The sequence below is a fragment of the Euprymna scolopes genome, chromosome 37 (genome assembly GCF_053919585.1).
Source record: "Euprymna scolopes isolate OS-2025 chromosome 37, ASM5391958v1, whole genome shotgun sequence".
Classification (NCBI taxonomy): Eukaryota; Metazoa; Mollusca; class Cephalopoda; order Sepiida; family Sepiolidae; genus Euprymna; species Euprymna scolopes.
This window is the reverse complement of record NC_136518.1, coordinates 35,974,568-35,999,010: the sequence shown is the minus strand read 5'-3', so window position 1 is coordinate 35,999,010 and position 24,443 is coordinate 35,974,568. Positions and strand designations below refer to the sequence as shown.

The following is a 24,443-nucleotide window of genomic DNA, read 5'->3' as shown; positions in this document are numbered from 1 at the left end:
ATAATAGTGTATAATAATCTACTAATAATAGTGTATAAATAATCGTTCTACTATAATAGTGTATAATAATCTACTAATTATAGTGTATAAATAATCGTTCTACTATAATAGTGTATAGTAATCTACTAATAATAGTGTATAATAATGTACTAATAATAGTGTATAATAATCTACTAATAATAGTGTATAAATAATCGTTCTACTATAATAGTGTATAATAATCTACTAATAATAGTGTATAAATAATCGTTCTACTATAATAGTGTATAATAATGTACTAATAATAATGTATAAATAATCGTTCTACTATAATAGTGTATAATAATGTACGAATAATAGTGTATAAATAATCGTTCTACTATAATAGTGTATAATAATGTACTAATAATAGTGTATAAATAATATATCTACTATAATAGTGTATAATAATCTACTAATAATAGTGTATAAATAATCGTTCTACTATAATAGTGTATAATAATCTACTAATAATAATGTATAAATAATCGTTCTACTATAATAGTGTATAGTAATGTACTTATAATAGTGTATAAATAATCGTTCTACTATAATAGTGTATAATAATGTACTAATAATAGTGTATAAATAATCGTTCTACTATAATAGTGTATAATAATCTACTAATAATAGTGTATAAATAATCGTTCTACTATAATAGTGTATAATAATGTACTAATAATAGTGTATAAATAATCGTTCTACTATAATAGTGTATAATAATCTACTAATAATAGTGTATAAATAATCGTTCTACTATAATAGTGCATAATAATCTACTAATAATAGTGTATAAATAATCGTTCTACTATAATAGTGTATAATAATCTACTAATAATAGTGTATAAATAATCGTTCTACTATAATAGTGTATAATAATCTACTAATAATAGTGTATAAAAAATCGTTCTACTATAATAGTGTATAATAATCTACTAATAATAGTGTATAAATAATCGTTCTACTATAATAGTGTATAATAATCTACTAATTATAGTGTATAAATAATCGTTCTACTATAATAGTGTATAGTAATCTACTAATAATAGTGTATAATAATGTACTAATAATAGTGTATAATAATCTACTAATAATAATGTATAAATAATCGTTCTACTATAATAGTGTATAATAATCTACTAATAATAGTGTATAAATAATCGTTCTACTATAATAGTGTATAATAATCTACTAATAATAGTGTATAAATAATCGTTCTACTATAATAGTGTATAATAATCTACTAATAATAGTGTATAAATAATCGTTCTACTATAATAGTGTATAATAATCTACTAATTATAGTGTATAAATAATCGTTCTACTATAATAGTGTATAGTAATCTACTAATAATAGTGTATAATAATGTACTAATAATAGTGTATAATAATCTACTAATAATAGTGTATAAATAATCGTTCTACTATAATAGTGTATAATAATCTACTAATAATAGTGTATAAATAATCGTTCTACTATAATAGTGTATAATAATGTACTAATAATAATGTATAAATAATCGTTCTACTATAATAGTGTATAATAATGTACTAATAATAGTGTATAAATAATCGTTCTACTATAATAGTGTATAATAATGTACTAATAATAGTGTATAAATAATATATCTACTATAATAGTGTATAATAATCTATTAATAATAGTGTATAAATAATCGTTCTACTATAATAGTGTATAATAATCTACTAATAATAATGTATAAATAATCGTTCTACTATAATAGTGTATAGTAATGTACTAATAATAGTGTATAAATAATCGTTCTACTATAATAGTGTATAATAATCTACTAATAATAGTGTATAAATAATCGTTCTACTATAATAGTGTATAATAATCTACTAATAATAGTGTATAAATAATCGTTCTACTATAATAGTGTATAATAATCTACTAATAATAGTGTATAAATAATCGTTCTACTATAATAGTGTATAATAATCTACTAATTATAGTGTATAAATAATCGTTCTACTATAATAGTGTATATTGTAATCTACTAATAATAGTGTATAATAATGTACTAATAATAGTGTATAATAATCTACTAATAATAATGTATAAATAATCGTTCTACTATAATAGTGTATAATAATCTACTAATAATAGTGTATAAATAATCGTTCTACTATAATAGTGTATAATAATCTACTAATAATAGTGTATAAATAATCGTTCTACTATAATAGTGTATAATAATCTACTAATAATAGTGTATAAATAATCGTTCTACTATAATAGTGTATAATAATCTACTAATTATAGTGTATAAATAATCGTTCTACTATAATAGTGTATAGTAATCTACTAATAATAGTGTATAATAATGTACTAATAATAGTGTATAATAATCTACTAATAATAGTGTATAAATAATCGTTCTACTATAATAGTGTATAATAATCTACTAATAATAGTGTATAAATAATCGTTCTACTATAATAGTGTATAATAATGTACTAATAATAATGTATAAATAATCGTTCTACTATAATAGTGTATAATAATGTACTAATAATAGTGTATAAATAATCGTTCTACTATAATAGTGTATAATAATGTACTAATAATAGTGTATAAATAATATATCTACTATAATAGTGTATAATAATCTATTAATAATAGTGTATAAATAATCGTTCTACTATAATAGTGTATAATAATCTACTAATAATAATGTATAAATAATCGTTCTACTATAATAGTGTATAGTAATGTACTAATAATAGTGTATAAATAATCGTTCTACTATAATAGTGTATAATAATGTACTAATAATAGTGTATAAATAATCGTTCTACTATAATAGTGTATAATAATCTACTAATAACAGTGTATAAATAATCGTTCTACTATAATAGTGTATAATAATGTACTAATAATAGTGTATAAATAATCGTTCTACTATAATAGTGTATAATAATCTACTAATAATAGTGTATAAATAATCGTTCTACTATAATAGTGCATAATAATCTACTAATAATAGTGTATAAATAATCGTTCTATTATAATAGTGTATAATAATCTACTAATAATAGTGTATAAATAATCGTTCTACTATAATAGTGTATAATAATCTACTAATAATAGTGTATAAATAATCGTTCTACTATAATAGTGTATAATAATCTACTAATAATAGTGTATAAATAATCGTTCTACTATAATAGTGTATAATAATCTACTAATTATAGTGTATAAATAATCGTTCTACTATAATAGTGTATAGTAATCTACTAATAATAGTGTATAATAATGTACTAATAATAGTGTATAATAATCTACTAATAATAATGTATAAATAATCGTTCTACTATAATAGTGTATAATAATCTACTAATAATAGTGTATAAATAATCGTTCTACTATAATAGTGTATAGTAATCTACTAATAATAGTGTATAAATAATCGTTCAACTATAATAGTGCATAATAATCTACTAATAATAGTGTATAAATAATCGTTCTACTATAATAGTGTATAATAATCTACTAATAATAGTGTATAAATAATCGTTCTACTATAATAGTGTATAATAATCTACTAATAATAGTGTATAAATAATCGTTCTACTATAATAGTGTATAATAATCTACTAATAATAGTGTATAAATAATCGTTCTACTATAATAGTGTATAATAATCTACTAATAATAGTGTATAAATAATCGTTCTACTATAATAGTGTATAATAATCTACTAATAATAGTGTATAAATAATCGTTCTACTATAATAGTGTATAATAATCTACTAATAATAGTGTATAAATAATCGTTCTACTATAATAGTGTATAATAATCTACTAATAATAGTGTATAAATAATCGTTCTACTATAATAGTGTATAATAATCTACTAATAATAGTGTATAAATAATCGTTCTACTATAATAGTGTATAATAATCTACTAATAATAGTGTATAAATAATCGTTCTACTATAATAGTGTATAATAATCTACTAATAATAGTGTATAAATAATCGTTCTACTATAATAGTGTATAATAATCTACTAATAATAGTGTATAAATAATCGTTATACTATCATAGTGTGTAATAATCTACTAATAATAGTGTATAAATAATCGTTCTAATATAATAGTGTATAATAATGTACTAATAATAGTGTATAAATAATCGTTCTATTATAATAGTGTATAGTAATGTACTAATAATAGTGTATAAATAATCGTTCTACTATAATAGTGTATAATAATCTACTAATAATAGTGTATAAATAATCGTTCTACTATAATAGTGTATAATAATCTACTAATAATAGTGTATAAATAATCGTTCTACTATAATAGTGTATAATAATGTACTAATAATAGTGTATAAATAATCGTTCTACTATAATTGTGTATAATAATCTACTAATAATAGTGTATAAATAATCGTTCTACTATAATAGTGTATAATAATGTACTAATAATAGTGTATAAATAATCGTTCTACTATAATAGTGTATAATAATCTACTAATAATAGTGTATAAATAATCGTTCTACTATAATAGTGTATAGTAATCTACTAATAATAGTGTATAAATAATCGTTCTACTATAATAGTGTATAATAATGTACTAATAATAGTGTATAAATAATCGTTCTATTATAATAGTGTATAGTAATGTACTAATAATAGTGTATAAATAATCGTTCTACTATAATAGTGTATAATAATCTACTAATAATAGTGTATAAATAATCGTTCTACTATAATAGTGTATAATAATCTACTAATAATAGTGTATAAATAATCGTTCTACTATAATAGTGTATAATAATGTATTAATAATAGTGTATAAATAATCGTTCTATTATAATAGTGTATAGTAATGTACTAATAATAGTGTATAAATAATCGTTCTACTATAATAGTGTATAATAATCTACTAATAATAGTGTATAAATAATCGTTCTACTATAATAGTGTATAATAATGTACTAATAATAGTGTATAAATAATCGTTCTACTATAATAGTGTATAATAATGTACTAATAATAGTGTATAAATAATCGTTCTACTATAATAGTGTATAATAATCTACTAATAATAGTGTATAAATAATCGTTCTACTATAATAGTGTATAATAATGTACTAATAATAGTGTATAAATAATCGTTCTACTATAATAGTGTATAATAATCTACTAATTATAGTGTATAAATAATCGTTCTACTATAATAGTGTATAGTAATCTACTAATAATAGTGTATAATAATGTACTAATAATAGTGTATAATAATCTACTAATAATAATGTATAAATAATCGTTCTACTATAATAGTGTATAATAATCTACTAATAATAGTGTATAAATAATCGTTCTACTATAATAGTGTATAGTAATCTACTAATAATAGTGTATAAATAATCGTTCAACTATAATAGTGCATAATAATCTACTAATAATAGTGTATAAATAATCGTTCTACTATAATAGTGTATAATAATGTACTAATAATAGTGTATAAATAATCGTTCTACTATAATAATGTATAATAATCTACTAATAATAGTGTATAAATAATCGTTCTACTATAATAGTGTATAATAATCTACTAATAATAGTGTATAAATAATCGTTCTACTATAATAGTGTATAATAATCTACTAATAATAGTGTATAAATAATCGTTCTACTATAATAGTGTATAATAATCTACTAATAATAGTGTATAAATAATCGTTCTACTATAATAGTGTATAATAATCTACTAATAATAGTGTATAAATAATCGTTCCACTATAATAGTGTATAATAATCTACTAATAATAGTGTATAAATAATCGTTCTACTATAATAGTGTATAATAATCTACTAATAATAGTGTATAAATAATCGTTCTACTATAATAGTGTATAATAATCTACTAATAATAGTGTATAAATAATCGTTCTACTATAATAGTGTATAATAATCTACTAATAATAGTGTATAAATAATCGTTCTACTATAATAGTGTATAATAATCTACTAATAATAGTGTATAAATAATCGTTCTACTATAATAGTGTATAATAATCTACTAATAATAGTGTATAAATAATCGTTCTACTATAATAGTGTATAATAATCTACTAATAATAGTGTATAAATAATCGTTATACTATAATAGTGTATAATAATCTACTAATAATAGTGTATAAATAATCGTTCTTATATAATAGTGTATAATAATGTACTAATAATAGTGTATAAATAATCGTTCTATTATAATAGTGTATAGTAATGTACTAATAATAGTGTATAAATAATCGTTCTACTATAATAGTGTATAATAATCTACTAATAATAGTGTATAAATAATCGTTCTACTATAATAGTGTATAATAATCTACTAATAATAGTGTATAAATAATCGTTCTACTATAATAGTGTATAATAATGTACTAATAATAGTGTATAAATAATCGTTCTACTATAATTGTGTATAATAATCTACTAATAATAGTGTATAAATAATCGTTCTACTATAATAGTGTATAATAATGTACTAATAATAGTGTATAAATAATCGTTCTACTATAATAGTGTATAATAATCTACTAATAATCGTGTATAAATAATCGTTCTACTATAATAGTGTATAGTAATCTACTAATAATAGTGTATAAATAATCGTTCTACTATAATAGTGTATAATAATGTACTAATAATAGTGTATAAATAATCGTTCTATTATAATAGTGTATAGTAATGTACTAATAATAGTGTATAAATAATCGTTCTACTATAATAGTGTATAATAATCTACTAATAATAGTGTATAAATAATCGTTCTACTATAATAGTGTATAATAATCTACTAATAATAGTGTATAAATAATCGTTCTACTATAATAGTGTATAATAATGTATTAATAATAGTGTATAAATAATCGTTCTATTATAATAGTGTATAGTAATGTACTAATAATAGTGTATAAATAATCGTTCTACTATAATAGTGTATAATAATCTACTAATAATAGTGTATAAATAATCGTTCTACTATAATAGTGTATAATAATGTACTAATAATAGTGTATAAATAATCGTTCTACTATAATAGTGTATAATAATGTACTAATAATAGTGTATAAATAATCGTTCTACTATAATAGTGTATAATAATCTACTAATAATAGTGTATAAATAATCGTTCTACTATAATAGTGTATAATAATGTACTAATAATAGTGTATAAATAATCGTTCTACTATAATAGTGTATAATAATCTACTAATTATAGTGTATAAATAATCGTTCTACTATAATAGTGTATAGTAATCTACTAATAATAGTGTATAATAATGTACTAATAATAGTGTATAATAATCTACTAATAATAATGTATAAATAATCGTTCTACTATAATAGTGTATAATAATCTACTAATAATAGTGTATAAATAATCGTTCTACTATAATAGTGTATAGTAATCTACTAATAATAGTGTATAAATAATCGTTCAACTATAATAGTGCATAATAATCTACTAATAATAGTGTATAAATAATCGTTCTACTATAATAGTGTATAATAATGTACTAATAATAGTGTATAAATAATCGTTCTACTATAATAGTGTATAATAATCTACTAATAATAGTGTATAAATAATCGTTCTACTATAATAGTGTATAATAATCTACTAATAATAGTGTATAAATAATCGTTCTACTATAATAGTGTATAATAATCTACTAATAATAGTGTATAAATAATCGTTCTACTATAATAGTGTATAATAATCTACTAATAATAGTGTATAAATAATCGTTCTACTATAATAGTGTATAATAATCTACTAATAATAGTGTATAAATAATCGTTCTACTATAATAGTGTATAATAATCTACTAATAATAGTGTATAAATAATCGTTCTACTATAATAGTGTATAATAATCTACTAATAATAGTGTATAAATAATCGTTCTACTATAATAGTGTATAATAACTTACTAATAATAGTGTATAAATAATCGTTCTACTATAATAGTGTATAATAATGTACTAATAATAGTGTATAAATAATCGTTCTACTATAATAGTGTATAATAATCTACTAATAATAGTGTATAAATAATCGTTCTACTATAATAGTGTATAATAATCTACTAATAATAGTGTATAAATAATCGTTCTACTATAATAGTGTATAGTAATGTACTAATAATAGTGTATAAATAATCGTTCTACTATAATAGTGTATAATAATCTACTAATAATAGTGTATAAATAATCGTTCTACTATAATAGTGTATAATAATGTACTAATAATAGTGTATAAATAATCGTTCTACTATAATAGTGTATAATAATGTACTAATAATAGTGTATAAATAATCGTTCTACTATAATTGTGTATAATAATCTACTAATAATAGTGTATAAATAATCGTTCTACTATAATAGTGTATAATAATCTACTAATAATAGTGTATAAATAATCGTTCTACTATAATAGTGTATAATAATCTACTAATAATAGTGTATAAATAATCGTTCTACTATAATAGTGTATAGTAATCTACTAATAATAGTGTATAAATAATCGTTCTACTATAATAGTGTATAATAATGTACTAATAATAGTGTATAAATAATCGTTCTATTATAATAGTGTATAGTAATGTACTAATAATAGTGTATAAATAATCGTTCTACTATAATAGTGTATAATAATCTACTAATAATAGTGTATAAATAATCGTTCTACTATAATAGTGTATAATAATCTACTAATAATAGTGTATAAATAATCGTTCTACTATAATAGTGTATAATAATGTATTAATAATAGTGTATAAATAATCGTTCTATTATAATAGTGTATAGTAATGTACTAATAATAGTGTATAAATAATCGTTCTACTATAATAGTGTATAATAATCTACTAATAATAGTGTATAAATAATCGTTCTACTATAATAGTGTATAATAATGTACTAATAATAGTGTATAAATAATCGTTCTACTATAATAGTGTATAATAATCTACTAATAATAGTGTATAAATAATCGTTCTACTATAATAGTGTATAATAATGTACTAATAATAGTGTATAAATAATCGTTCTACTATAATAGTGTATAATAATGTACTAATAATAGTGTATAAATAATCGTTCTACTATAATAGTGTATAATAATCTACTAATAATAGTGTATAAATAATCGTTCTACTATAATAGTGTATAGTAATCTACTAATAATAGTGTATAAATAATCGTTCAACTATAATAGTGCATAATAATCTACTAATAATAGTGTATAAATAATCCTTCTACTATAATAGTGTATAATAATGTATTAATAATAGTGTATAAATAATCGTTCTACTATAATAGTGTATAATAATCTACTAATAATAGTGTATAAATAATCGTTGTACTATAATAGTGTATAATAATCTACTAATAATAGTGTATAAATAATCGTTCTACTATAATAGTGTATAATAATCTACTAATAATAGTGTATAAATAATCGTTCTACTATAATAGTGTATAATAATCTACTAATAATAGTGTATAAATAATCGTTCTACTATAATAGTGTATAATAATCTACTAATAATAGTGTATAAATAATCGTTCTACTATAATAGTGTATAATAATCTACTAATAATAGTGTATAAATAATCGTTCTACTATAATAGTGTATAATAATCTACTAATAATAGTGTATAAATAATCGTTCTACTATAATAGTGTATAATAATCTACTAATAATAGTGTATAAATAATCGTTCTACTATAATAGTGTATAATAATGTACTAATAATAGTGTATAAAAAATCGTTCTACTATAATAGTGTATAATAATCTACTAATAATAGTGTATAAATAATCGTTCTACTATAATAGTGTATAATAACGTACTAATAATAATGTATAAATAATCGTTCTACTATAATAGTGTATAATAATCTACTAATAATAGTGTATAAATAATCGTTCTACTATAATAGTGTATAATAATCTACTAATAATAATGTATAAATAATCGTTCTACTATAATAGTGTAGTATAATGTACTAATAATAGTGTATAAATAATCGTTCTACTATAATAGTGTATAATAATGTACTAATAATAGTGTATAAATAATCGTTCTACTATAATAGTGTATAATAATCTACTAATAATAGTGTATAAATAATCGTTCTACTATAATAGTGTATAATAATCTACTGATAATAGTGTATAAATAATCGTTCTACTATAATAGTGTATAATAATCTACTAATAATAGTGTATAAATAATCGTTCTACAATAATAGTGTATAATAATGTACTAATAATAATGTATAAATAATCGTTCTACTATTATAGTGTATAATAATCTACTAATAATAGTGTATAAATAATCGTTCTACTATAATAGTGTATAATAATCTACTAATAATAATGTATAAATAATCGTTCTACTATAATAGTGTATAATAATGTACTAATAATAGTGTATAAATAATCGTTCTACTATAATAGTGTATAATAATGTACTAATAATAGTGTATAAATAATATATCTACTATAATAGTGTATAATAATCTATTAATAATAGTGTATAAATAATCGTTCTACTATAATAGTGTATAATAATCTACTAATAATAGTGTATAAATAATCGTTATACTATAATAGTGTATAATAATCTACTAATAATAGTGTATAAATAATCGTTCTACTATAATAGTGTATAATAATCTACTAATAATAATGTATAAATTATCGTTCTACTATAATAGTGTATAATAATCTACTAATAATAGTGTATAAATAATCGTTCTAATATAATAGTGTATAATAATGTGCTAATAATAGTGTATAAATAATCGTTCTACTATAATAGTGTATAATAATCTACTAATAATAGTGTATAAATAATCGTTCTACTATAATAGTGTACAATAATCTACTAATAATAATGTATAAATTATCGTTCTACTATAATAGTGTATAATAATCTACTAATAATAGTGTATAAATAATCGTTCTACTATAATAGTGTATAATAATGTACTAATAATAGTGTATAAATAATCGTTCTACTATAATAGTGTATAATAATGTACTAATAATAGTGTATAAATAATATATCTACTATAATAGTGTATAATAATCTATTAATAATAGTGTATAAATAATCGTTATACTATAATAGTGTATAATAATGTACTAATAATAATGTATAAATAATCGTTCTACTATAATAGTGTATAATAATCTACTAATAATAGTGTATAAATAATCGTTCTACTATAATAGTGTATAATAATCTACTAATAATAATGTATAAATAATCGTTCTACTATAATAGTGTATAATAATCTACTAATAATAGTGTATAAATAATCGTTCTAATATAATAGTGTATAATAATGTACTAATAATAGTGTATAAATAATCGTTCTACTATAATAGTGTATAATAATCTACTAATAATAGTGTATAAATAATCGTTCTACTATAATAGTGTATAATAATCTACTAATAATAGTGTATAAATAATCGTTCTACTATAATAGTGTATAATAATCTACTAATAATAGTGTATAAATAATCGTTCTACTATAATAGTGCATAATAATGTACTAATAATAGTGTATAAATAATCGTTCTACTATAATAGTGTATAATAATCTACTAATAATAGTGTATAAATAATCGTTCTACTATAATAGTGTATAATAATCTACTAATAATAGTGTATAAATAATCGTTCTACTATAATAGTGTATAATAATCTACTAATAATAGTGTATAAATAATCGTTCTACTATAATAGTGTATAATAATCTACTAATAATAGTGTATAAATAATCGTTCTACTATAATAGTGTATAATAATGTACTAATAATAGTGTATAAATAATCGTTCTACTATAATAGTGTATAATAACGTACTAATAATAATGTATAAATAATCGTTCTACTATAATAGTGTATAATAATCTACTAATAATAGTGTATAAATAATCGTTCTACTATAATAGTGTATAATAATCTACTAATAATAATGTATAAATAATCGTTCTACTATAATAGTGTATAATAATCTACTAATAATAATGTATAAATAATCGTTCTACTATAATAGTGTAGTATAATGTACTAATAATAGTGTATAAATAATCGTTCTACTATAATAGTGTATAATAATCTACTAATAATAGTGTATAAATAATCGTTCTACTATAATAGTGTATAATAATCTACTAATAATAATGTATAAATAATCGTTCTACTATAATAGTGTATAATAATCTACTAATAATAATGTATAAATAATCGTTCTACTATAATAGTGTAGTATAATGTACTAATAATAGTGTATAAATAATCGTTCTACTATAATAGTGTATAATAATCTACTAATAATAGTGTATAAATAATCGTTCTACTATAATAGTGTATAATAACGTACTAATAATAATGTATAAATAATCGTTCTACTATAATAGTGTATAATAATCTACTAATAATAATGTATAAATAATCGTTCTACTATAATAATGTACAATAATCTACTAATAATAGTGTATAAATAATCGTTCTACTATAATAGTGTATAATAATCTACTAATAATAGTGTATAAATAATCGTTCTACTATAATAGTGTATAATAATCTACTAATAATAATGTATAAATAATCGTTCTACTATAATAGTGTAGTATAATGTACTAATAATAGTGTATAAATAATCGTTCTACTATAATAGTGTATAATAATCTACTAATAATAGTGTATAAATAATCGTTCTACTATAATAGTGTATAATAACGTACTAATAATAATGTATAAATAATCGTTCTACTATAATAGTGTATAATAATCTACTAATAATAATGTATAAATAATCGTTCTACTATAATAGTGTATAATAATCTACTAATAATAGTGTATAAATAATCGTTCTACTATAATAGTGTATAATAATCTACTAATAATAGTGTATAAATAATCGTTCTACTATAATAGTGTATATTAATCTACTAATAATAATGTATAAATAATCGTTCTACTATAATAGTGTAGTATAATGTACTAATAATAGTGTATAAATAATCGTTCTACTATAATAGTGTAGTATAATGTACTAATAATAATTTATAAATAATCGTTCTACTATAATAGTGTATAATAATCTACTAATAATAGTGTATAAATAATCGTTCTACTATAATAGTGTATAATAATCTACTAATAATAGTGTATAAATAATCGTTCTACTATAATAGTGTATAATAATCTACTAATAATAATGTATAAATAATCGTTCTACTATAATAGTGTATAATAATCTACTAATAATAGTGTATAAATAATCGTTCTACTATAATAGTGTAGTATAATGTACTAATAATAATGTATAAATAATCGTTCTACTATAATAGTGTATAATAATGTACTAATAATAGTGTATAAATAATCGTTCTACTATAATAGTGTATAATAATCTACTAATAATAGTGTATAAATAATCGTTCTACTATAATAGTGTATAATAATCTACTAATAATAGTGTATAAATAATCGTTCTACTATAATAGTGTATAATAATCTACTAATAATAGTGTATAAATAATCGTTCTACTATAATAGTGTATAATAATCTACTAATAATAGTGTATAAATAATCGTTCTACTATAATAGTGTATAATAATCTACTAATAATAGTGTATAAATAATCGTTCTACTATAATAGTGTATAATAATGTACTAATAATAGTGTATAAATAATATATCTACTATAATAGTGTATAATAATCTATTAATAATAGTGTATAAATAATCGTTCTACTATAATAGTGTATAATAATCTACTAATAATAGTGTATAAATAATCGTTATACTATAATAGTGTATAATAATCTACTAATAATAGTGTATAAATAATCGTTCTACTATAATAGTGTATAATAATGTACTAATAATAATGTATAAATAATCGTTCTACTATAATAGTGTATAATAATCTACTAATAATAGTGTATAAATAATCGTTCTACTATAATAGTGTATAATAATCTACTAATAATAATGTATAAATAATCGTTCTACTATAATAGTGTATAATAATCTACTAATAATAGTGTATAAATAATCGTTCTAATATAATAGTGTATAATAATGTACTAATAATAGTGTATAAATAATCGTTCTACTATAATAGTGTATAATAATCTACTAATAATAGTGTATAAATAATCGTTCTACTATAATAGTGTATAATAATCTACTAATAATAGTGTATAAATAATCGTTCTACTATAATAGTGTATAATAATCTACTAATAATAGTGTATAAATAATCGTTCTACTATAATAGTGCATAATAATGTACTAATAATAGTGTATAAATAATCGTTCTACTATAATAGTGTATAATAATCTACGGTAAATGTTTCGTTTAGGTCCACCTCCACAATTTTCTTTAAAATGACGACATTTATAGGTTTTCGACTATGCTGAATACGAAAATCGCATTGAAATGTTGCAGAGATAAGTAGTTATCAAGATAGAAAAAAATGCCTTATGCACGGCAATTTTGGCGGCCATTTCTTTACGCGCATGCGCGCGCGCCCTAAGCAATCAAAATTTTACACGAAGGAAAAAAAAACAAGTACTCCCCCCCATCCTCGAGAATGATCCACTTTTATGATATTGACAATGCCCCCCCCCCCACAAAAAAAATGTCATTTTAAAGAAAATTGCGGAGGTGGACCTAAACGAAACATTTACCTAATCTACTAATAATAGTGTATAAATAATCGTTCTACTATAATAGTGTATAATAATCTACTAATAATAGTGTATAAATAATCGTTCTACTATAATAGTGTATAATAATCTACTAATAATAGTGTATAAATAATCGTTCTACTATAATAGTGTATAATAATCTACTAATAATAGTGTATAAATAATCGTTCTACTATAATAGTGTAGTATAATGTACTAATAATAATGTATAAATAATCGTTCTACTATAATAGTGTATAATAATGTACTAATAATAGTGTATAAATAATCGTTCTACTATAATAGTGTATAATAATGTACTAATAATAGTGTATAAATAATATATCTACTATAATAGTGTATAATAATCTATTAATAATAGTGTATAAATAATCGTTCTACTATAATAGTGTATAATAATCTACTAATAATAGTGTATAAATAATCGTTATACTATAATAGTGTATAATAATCTACTAATAATAGTGTATAAATAATCGTTCTACTATAATAGTGTATAATAATCTACTAATAATAATGTATAAATTATCGTTCTACTATAATAGTGTATAATAATCTACTAATAATAGTGTATAAATAATCGTTCTAATATAATAGAGTATAATAATGTACTAATAATAGTGTATAAATAATCGTTCTACTATAATAGTGTATAATAATCTACTAATAATAGTGTATAAATAATCGTTCTACTATAATAGTGTACAATAATCTACTAATAATAATGTATAAATTATCGTTCTACTATAATAGTGTATAATAATCTACTAATAATAGTGTATAAATAATCGTTCTACTATAATAGTGTATAATAATGTACTAATAATAGTGTATAAATAATCGTTCTACTATAATAGTGTATAATAATGTACTAATAATAGTGTATAAATAATCGTTCTACTATAATAGTGTATAATAATGTACTAATAATAGTGTATAAATAATATATCTACTATAATAGTGTATAATAATCTATTAATAATAGTGTATAAATAATCGTTATACTATAATAGTGTATAATAATGTACTAATAATAATGTATAAATAATCGTTCTACTATAATAGTGTATAATAATCTACTAATAATAGTGTATAAATAATCGTTCTACTATAATAGTGTATAATAATCTACTAATAATAATGTATAAATAATCGTTCTACTATAATAGTGTATAATAATCTACTAATAATAGTGTATAAATAATCGTTCTAATATAATAGTGTATAATAATGTACTAATAATAGTGTATAAATAATCGTTCTACTATAATAGTGTATAATAATCTACTAATAATAGTGTATAAATAATCGTTCTACTATAATAGTGTATAATAATCTACTAATAATAGTGTATAAATAATCGTTCTACTATAATAGTGTATAATAATCTACTAATAATAGTGTATAAATAATCGTTCTACTATAATAGTGCATAATAATGTACTAATAATAGTGTATAAATAATCGTTCTACTATAATAGTGTATAATAATCTACTAATAATAGTGTATAAATAATCGTTCTACTATAATAGTGTATAATAATCTACTAATAATAGTGTATAAATAATCGTTCTACTATAATAGTGTATAATAATCTACTAATAATAGTGTATAAATAATCGTTCTACTATAATAGTGTATAATAATGTACTAATAATAGTGTATAAATAATCGTTCTACTATAATAGTGTATAATAATCTACTAATAATAGTGTATAAATAATCGTTCTACTATAATAGTGTATAATAATGTACTAATAATAGTGTATAAATAATCGTTCTACTATAATAGTGTATAATAACGTACTAATAATAATGTATAAATAATCGTTCTACTATAATAGTGTATAATAATCTACTAATAATAGTGTATAAATAATCGTTCTACTATAATAGTGTATAATAATCTACTAATAATAATGTATAAATAATCGTTCTACTATAATAGTGTATAATAATCTACTAATAATAATGTATAAATAATCGTTCTACTATAATAGTGTATAATAATGTACTAATAATAGTGTATAAATAATCGTTCTACTATAATAGTGTATAATAATCTACTAATAATAGTGTATAAATAATCGTTCTACTATAATAGTGTATAATAATCTACTAATAATAATGTATAAATAATCGTTCTACTATAATAGTGTATAATAATCTACTAATAATAATGTATAAATAATCGTTCTACTATAATAGTGTAGTATAATGTACTAATAATAGTGTATAAATAATCGTTCTACTATAATAGTGTATAATAATCTACTAATAATAGTGTATAAATAATCGTTCTACTATAATAGTGTATAATAACGTACTAATAATAATGTATAAATAATCGTTCTACTATAATAGTGTATAATAATCTACTAATAATAATGTATAAATAATCGTTCTACTATAATAATGTACAATAATCTACTAATAATAGTGTATAAATAATCGTTCTATAATAATAGTGTATAATAATCTACTAATAATAGTGTATAAATAATCGTTCTACTATAATAGTGTATAATAATCTACTAATAATAATGTATAAATAATCGTTCTACTATAATAGTGTAGTATAATGTACTAATAATAGTGTATAAATAATCGTTCTACTATAATAGTGTATAATAATCTACTAATAATAGTGTATAAATAATCGTTCTACTATAATAGTGTATAATAACGTACTAATAATAATGTATAAATAATCGTTCTACTATAATAGTGTATAATAATCTACTAATAATAATGTATAAATAATCGTTCTACTATAATAGTGTATAATAATCTACTAATAATAGTGTATAAATAATCGTTCTACTATAATAGTGTATAATAATCTACTAATAATAGTGTATAAATAATCGTTCTACTATAATAGTGTATATTAATCTACTAATAATAATGTATAAATAATCGTTCTACTATAATAGTGTAGTATAATGTACTAATAATAGTGTATAAATAGTCGTTCTACTATAATAGTGTAGTATAATGTACTAATAATAATGTATAAATAATCGTTCTACTATAATAGTGTATAATAATCTACTAATAATAGTGTATAAATAATCGTTCTACTATAATAGTGTATAATAATCTACTAATAATAGTGTATAAATAATCGTTCTACTATAATAGTGTATAATAATCTACTAATAATAATGTATAAATAATCGTTCTACTATAATAGTGTATAATAATCTACTAATAATAGTGTATAAATAATCGTTCTACTATAATAGTGTAGTATAATGTACTAATAATAATGTATAAATAATCGTTCTACTATAATAGTGTATAATAATGTACTAATAATAGTGTATAAATAATCGTTCTACTATAATAGTGTATAATAATCTACTAATAATAGTGTATAAATAATCGTTCTACTATAATAGTGTATAATAATCTACTAATAATAGTGTATAAATAATCGTTCTACTATAATAGTGTATAATAATCTACTAATAATAGTGTATAAATAATCGTTCTACTATAATAGTGTATAATAATCTACTAATAATAGTGTATAAATAATCGTTCTACTATAATAGTGTATAATAATCTACTAATAATAGTGTATAAATAATCGTTCTACTATAATAGTGTATAATAATGTACTAATAATAGTGTATAAATAATATATCTACTATAATAGTGTATAATAATCTATTAATAATAGTGTATAAATAATCGTTCTACTATAATAGTGTATAATAATCTACTAATAATAGTGTATAAATAATCGTTATACTATAATAGTGTATAATAATCTACTAATAATAGTGTATAAATAATCGTTCTACTATAATAGTGTATAATAATGTACTAATAATAATCTATAAATAATCGTTCTACTATAATAGTGTATAATAATCTACTAATAATAGTGTATAAATAATCGTTCTACTATAATAGTGTATAATAATCTACTAATAATAATGTATAAATTATCGTTCTACTATAATAGTGTATAATAATCTACTAATAATAGTGTATAAATAATCGTTCTAATATAATAGTGTATAATAATGTACTAATAATAGTGTATAAATAATCGTTCTACTATAATAGTGTATAATAATCTACTAATAATAGTGTATAAATAATCGTTCTACTATAATAGTGTATAATAATCTACTAATAATAGTGTATAAATAATCGTTCTACTATAATAGTGTATAATAATCTACTAATAATAGTGTATAAATAATCGTTCTACTATAATAGTGCATAATAATGTACTAATAATAGTGTATAAATAATCGTTCTACTATAATAGTGTATAATAATCTACGGTAAATGTTTCGTTTAGGTCCACCTCCACAATTTTCTTTAAAATGACGACATTTATAGGTTTTCGACTATGCTGAATACGAAAATCGCATTGAAATGTTGCAGAGATAAGTAGTTATCAAGATAGAAAAAAATGCCTTATGCACGGCAATTTTGGCGGCCATTTTTTTACGCGCATGCGCGCGCGCCCTAAGCAATCAAAATTTTACACGAAGGAAAAAAAAACAAGTACTCCCCCCCCATCCTCGAGAATGATCCACTTTTATGATATTGACAATGCCCCCCCCCCACAAAAAAAATGTCATTTTAAAGAAAATTGCGGAGGTTGACCTAAACGAAACATTTACCTAATCTACTAATAATAGTGTATAAATAATCGTTCTACTATAATAGTGTATAATAATCTACTAATAATAGTGTATAAATAATCGTTCTACTATAATAGTGTATAATAATCTACTAATAATAGTGTATAAATAATCGTTCTACTATAATAGTGTATAATAATCTATTAATAATAGTGTATAAATAATCGTTCTACAAGAATGTCTTGATGCTTTTGCATCAAGACGTTCTTGTAGAACAATTATTTATGCACTAGAGTGAGCCAGAATTGTTTTATGACTTCTATATTTTCATATAAATGTGGCACAATGATAAAGAGCCCTTTTGAAGGGAGTAATTGTACTCCCCACTATTAAAAGCGCTATGTACGTATGTTAGAGACCTCGGGGAGAGCAAGTAAAATCAACTCAGTGTTGTTTTCATCACGAAATGTCGACAGGTGTTTATGAAATCTCAGGCAAGTCAAAGTAATCAAGGTACAGAAGTGCAAACGGTCAAGCCTGCTTGGCCGTCACCACAATTGACTACTAGAATAACATTTCAGTATTTCTTTAATTCTCTCTCTCTCTCTCTCTCTCTCTCTCTCTCTCTCTCTCTCTCTCTCTCTCTCTCTCTCTCTCTCTCTCTCTCTAACTTTCTTTCTATCATTCTTGTTGCCTTTTAGCTCACAGGGGAAGAATTGTAAATCAGTTGATGTCTGCACTCCATAAGAGGCAGATCGCAAAAAGTTGGATTCTGGGTGCCATTCACAACAGGTCGGCTCAATCTCTAGTTCTTAAGATGCTCTTATAAATGTGTTATATCACGGAACGCGTTAGGGATCAATATAACATAAAATATCTTACCGCAGGATGTCCAGCCTACTCGTGGGCATTTTTGCAGCAGATGATGGAAGAATGGAATAGTTTTGAACAAATAAGAAACCACTCGCTCTTACATGACGGTATACGTTTATTATGAAGACACACACACATACGTAACAACAATTCAAACATATTACATGAAAGGTTAGAAGTCCAAGTATGATAACAGGAACGAAACGGGACAGATGCTTACTTCTCCATTTTGAAAGTCATTGCCCTCCACACCGTACTTCCGGTTGTTGAAGTCGCGAGAATTTAAAGTTTAGGGCTACGGGACAAGGGGGAGGCAACTTTGCCCAAAGAAGTAAAGAGTTACTCTCTTTTGCATTATACTTTTTTATCGTTCTAACAAAATGTTAAAATAAAAGGATTCTACTTTATATATATATATATATATATATATATATATATATATATATATATATATATATCTTGTTCACTTGTGGCATTATATCTTAGTGCCCCGGTTGTGGTGGTTGTTAACACCACCACCACCATGAGGTGAGCACGTATTTTTGTCTCTCCGTAAATGAGAGGAGGGGGGGAGCCTCCTCCCTCAGTATTAGTTAAGGTTAGCTAGTTTTAATTGTGAAAGTTAATTATCATTTGTAAATTGTTTATGTAAAAATATGATAATATTTTCTTGTAAAAAAATAAATAGTTAATTATATTTCTTATATATTACGATTGTGTCGTGCGCTGTTTTTTCTGTCTGCCTTAAATGTCTACATTAATAAATGAAGCGGGCCTGGAGACGAATAGTCCAACCATGTCGAACCCTCAAGGAACAAGACGTCTTCTGGGAGAAGAACGAGCAAGCTAAACTCAACATCTCAGGTATGTTTTTCTCTTCACCTAGACAGAAAGACATCTAATCAACAGCTCTTCATACACGGACCATTTACAAGACATTTAGTGTAACACATGGATCGGTCACACGCCAGTGACCGGTCTATAGGTGTACATTTGGTTGCCGTAAATCCAGGATTGTTCCCCGTATAGGAACAAGCACAACCCTACGGAAAAAGCCACGGACACAACACCAAAAATCAACCACAAGACAAATCGAAATCCACTGACATAACCCAAGAAATCCACTGAAAATATAACAGCAGACAACCAACCACTTGACGAAAACAACTAAGGAAAATAACGAAGATCAAATTAAAATATAAGGAATTCTATTTTCTTTCTTTTAAATTTATTTTTTGAGCATGGTGGTTGAAGGATTTGATTTTTCTTTTTCTTTTATGTAACAGAAACATGCACTCACACACACACACACACACACACACACACACACACACATCTTTTTGCATTCATTAGAGAGAATTTTTTTCGTCTCTGTTTTTTTTTTGTTTTTTTTTTGTAGAGGGACACATTTTTCACTTTGTTTTCAATCGAAAGGTTATTTTTTTCAATACTCTTTTTTTCGTATGATTAGGGGTTATTTTGTGTGGTACACCTTTTTTCTTAATTCTGAATCGATCTTTTGTATGTAACTTTTTATTTTTTTGTGCGACAGATTTTTTTCCAGGTTTTGAAGGTTCTGAGTGCATTTTTTTTGTTCGCGTTTGTGTATTCGTGTGCCATTTTTTCTTTTAAATTTCTTTTAAGCAGTATTTTTTTTAGATATTTGTTTATCGTCTAGTCGTTATTTTCCTTAGTTGTTTTCCTCAAGTGGTTGTCTGCTGTTATATTTCGATTTTTTTTTAGCTATTACGTAATGTCTTATGAGTTATGGTGGAAGGTTATAGTGAAGGCCTCGCTTCCCCCTCACCCTCTCTTTCTCTTGCTTTTTTGTGCTTGTATGGTTGAAGCCAGCAGAATAATTAGGCACGAATTAACTTGGATTTTTTTGATTTTTTTACAAAGTTTAAAGAAGAAAATTACTTATACTTCCTTAAATTACTTAAATGATGTCTTCAATTGTTTGTAATTTTTAATAAAAGAAAACTATTCAAACATAGCACAGGAGTGCTTTCCTGAATTCTTTGAATAATTTGTAAAAGACAAATTATTATATGATTAAGTAAATTTTTTATTCGAACATGATATTTAAAATGCTCTCCGAATTTTTTGAAGACAAAATTATTTGACTAACGGTAAAATTTTCCCGAATTTTTTAAATAATTTTTTAGAAAACATTATTCGAGCAAATTCCTTAATTGAAGGCTTATTTGAAATTAGACCATATGATAAATGTACCTGAAGTGTGGATTGAAGAGTATTTTCGAAAAATTAAATTAATTCTTAAAAAGAAAAAAATCCTCAGTCTAGAAGGATCTCTCCTTCACTGAACGAGAACAGATTTTGTACATTGATCTAGTTGAATTTAATGGCGTTGCGTCATGATCGAAACTTTAATTTTCTTAAAGCTATTAAAAAATACAGAATTGTTCATTAACTGATTTAACTTCGAGGTGTAGCGGGAATCGATTGATTCGAAATGATCTTTGTAGTGAAGAAGAGGGTTGCTTTTAATAAACTAATTACTTTGAAAAAAAGTTGATTAACTTAGAATGTTTCTAAACTCAAAATGACCTTGGTAATAATCTATAGGAAAAATGATCTGAATTTTAAGAGAAAGCTAATTATGAAATGAAAAAAACTTGGGATCTCTCTGAATTTCATTGTTGAAGGGTAAATTGATTCAAAATGAATTTTTATGATCTTTTGAAAAGATTAATTTTAATAATGAACCAAATACTTGGAAATGTTTTCTGAGTGTCATCATAAAAGTGAGTTAATTCGAAATTTATGATCTTTTGTGAAGAAAATTATTGTAATAATAAATCCAATATTCCGAAATGTTTTAAATATTGAAAGAACGTTGATTATAAACAAAAAAGCTGGAAATGTTTCCTGAATTTAGAAATAAATTTTCTATGATCTTTTAAGAAGATTGCTTTTAATAATAAATTAATTACTTTGGAAAGAAGTTAACTAACTTAAAATGTTTTGAAATTCGAAATTGTTAATGATCTTTTGGGAAGAAAAATTGATTTTAATAATGAACCAAATACTTGAAATCATTTTTTAATTTTGGAATTAAATTTTGATGATCTTTTGTGAAAGAGAGTTGCTTTAAAAACAAATAAAAACAAATCCTTGTAAATGTACCCTGAAACTCACCCGAACATTAAGACTTGTGAATGCTGACGAATTTTAAAAATATATAAATAATCTTTTTACATTGAAAATTTTTTGTAGGTTAATTTTCAATGTAACAGAGTAATAAAAAAAATATATATATATAATAAAAATAATAAATAATTTTAAAATAATTAAATTAGTTTATAAAATAAATAAACGAAAGCAAACTATTCTAAATGTCAAATACTAAAAAAAATGACAAAAAATTCAGAAAATTATAAATCAAATCAAAAATTAACTTACCGTCTTTCCTCCACCAAGCTTGGCTTAAAGTTAACATGACACACAAAAAGATGACAACTTTCATTGTGTTTTTCATTTCGATATAGGTAGTGCGTTATATTTACTTCAAAAATAAGTGAAGAATCGACCAGGAATAAACCTTTTATATGCATTCAACTTCCGGCTATAAATGATGCCACCCCTGTATAGAAAATCCCAGACAAATTCATTACAAATGCGTCACGTATGCATCCGACGACTGTATACAATCTTATATGACAAGTTGAATAGATAGATAATGCGACTCAAAACGACATAATAAAGAATAATAAGTGTCGTATGTTGAAGTCATAATTTTTTTTATAATCAATTATTAGCTAATATTTACATTTATCGTCATATAATTCGATATTTCTATCAATATATATGTACATCTGTTAAACTTCACATGTGTGTGCTGGTATGATATATATATATATATATATATATATATATGTATGATGATTGCAACGTCTTATCAGACGAGTGCCACTCCCTCAGACACTTAAAGTCCATGAGCCCAAAAATGACTTCCATCGCCACAGGACCATTTTTATATACAAATGCCTGAGGTAGTATCTATACACAGATGATGTTACAGAGTCTTAGCTTTGTACGACAGCTAAGTCTCTCTCGCGGTTCAAAATGTTTAGATCCAACAACAAGCAAGAGCAAGATAGCCAGCAACAAGTTAAACTGC

At 22.0% G+C, this 24,443-nt stretch overlaps 1 long non-coding RNA gene across 1 annotated transcript in view; it reads right to left on the bottom strand.

The window, feature by feature from the left end:
- The window catches only part of LOC145260989 (uncharacterized), a 43,973-nt gene extending 19,962 nt beyond the window's left edge, over positions 1-24,011 (bottom strand). The window contains exon 1 of the long non-coding RNA XR_013864381.1: positions 23,726-24,011. This is a non-coding gene — a long non-coding RNA (uncharacterized LOC145260989). The remainder of the gene's footprint in view (positions 1-23,725) is intronic.
- Between the last annotated feature and the right edge of the window lie 432 nt (positions 24,012-24,443).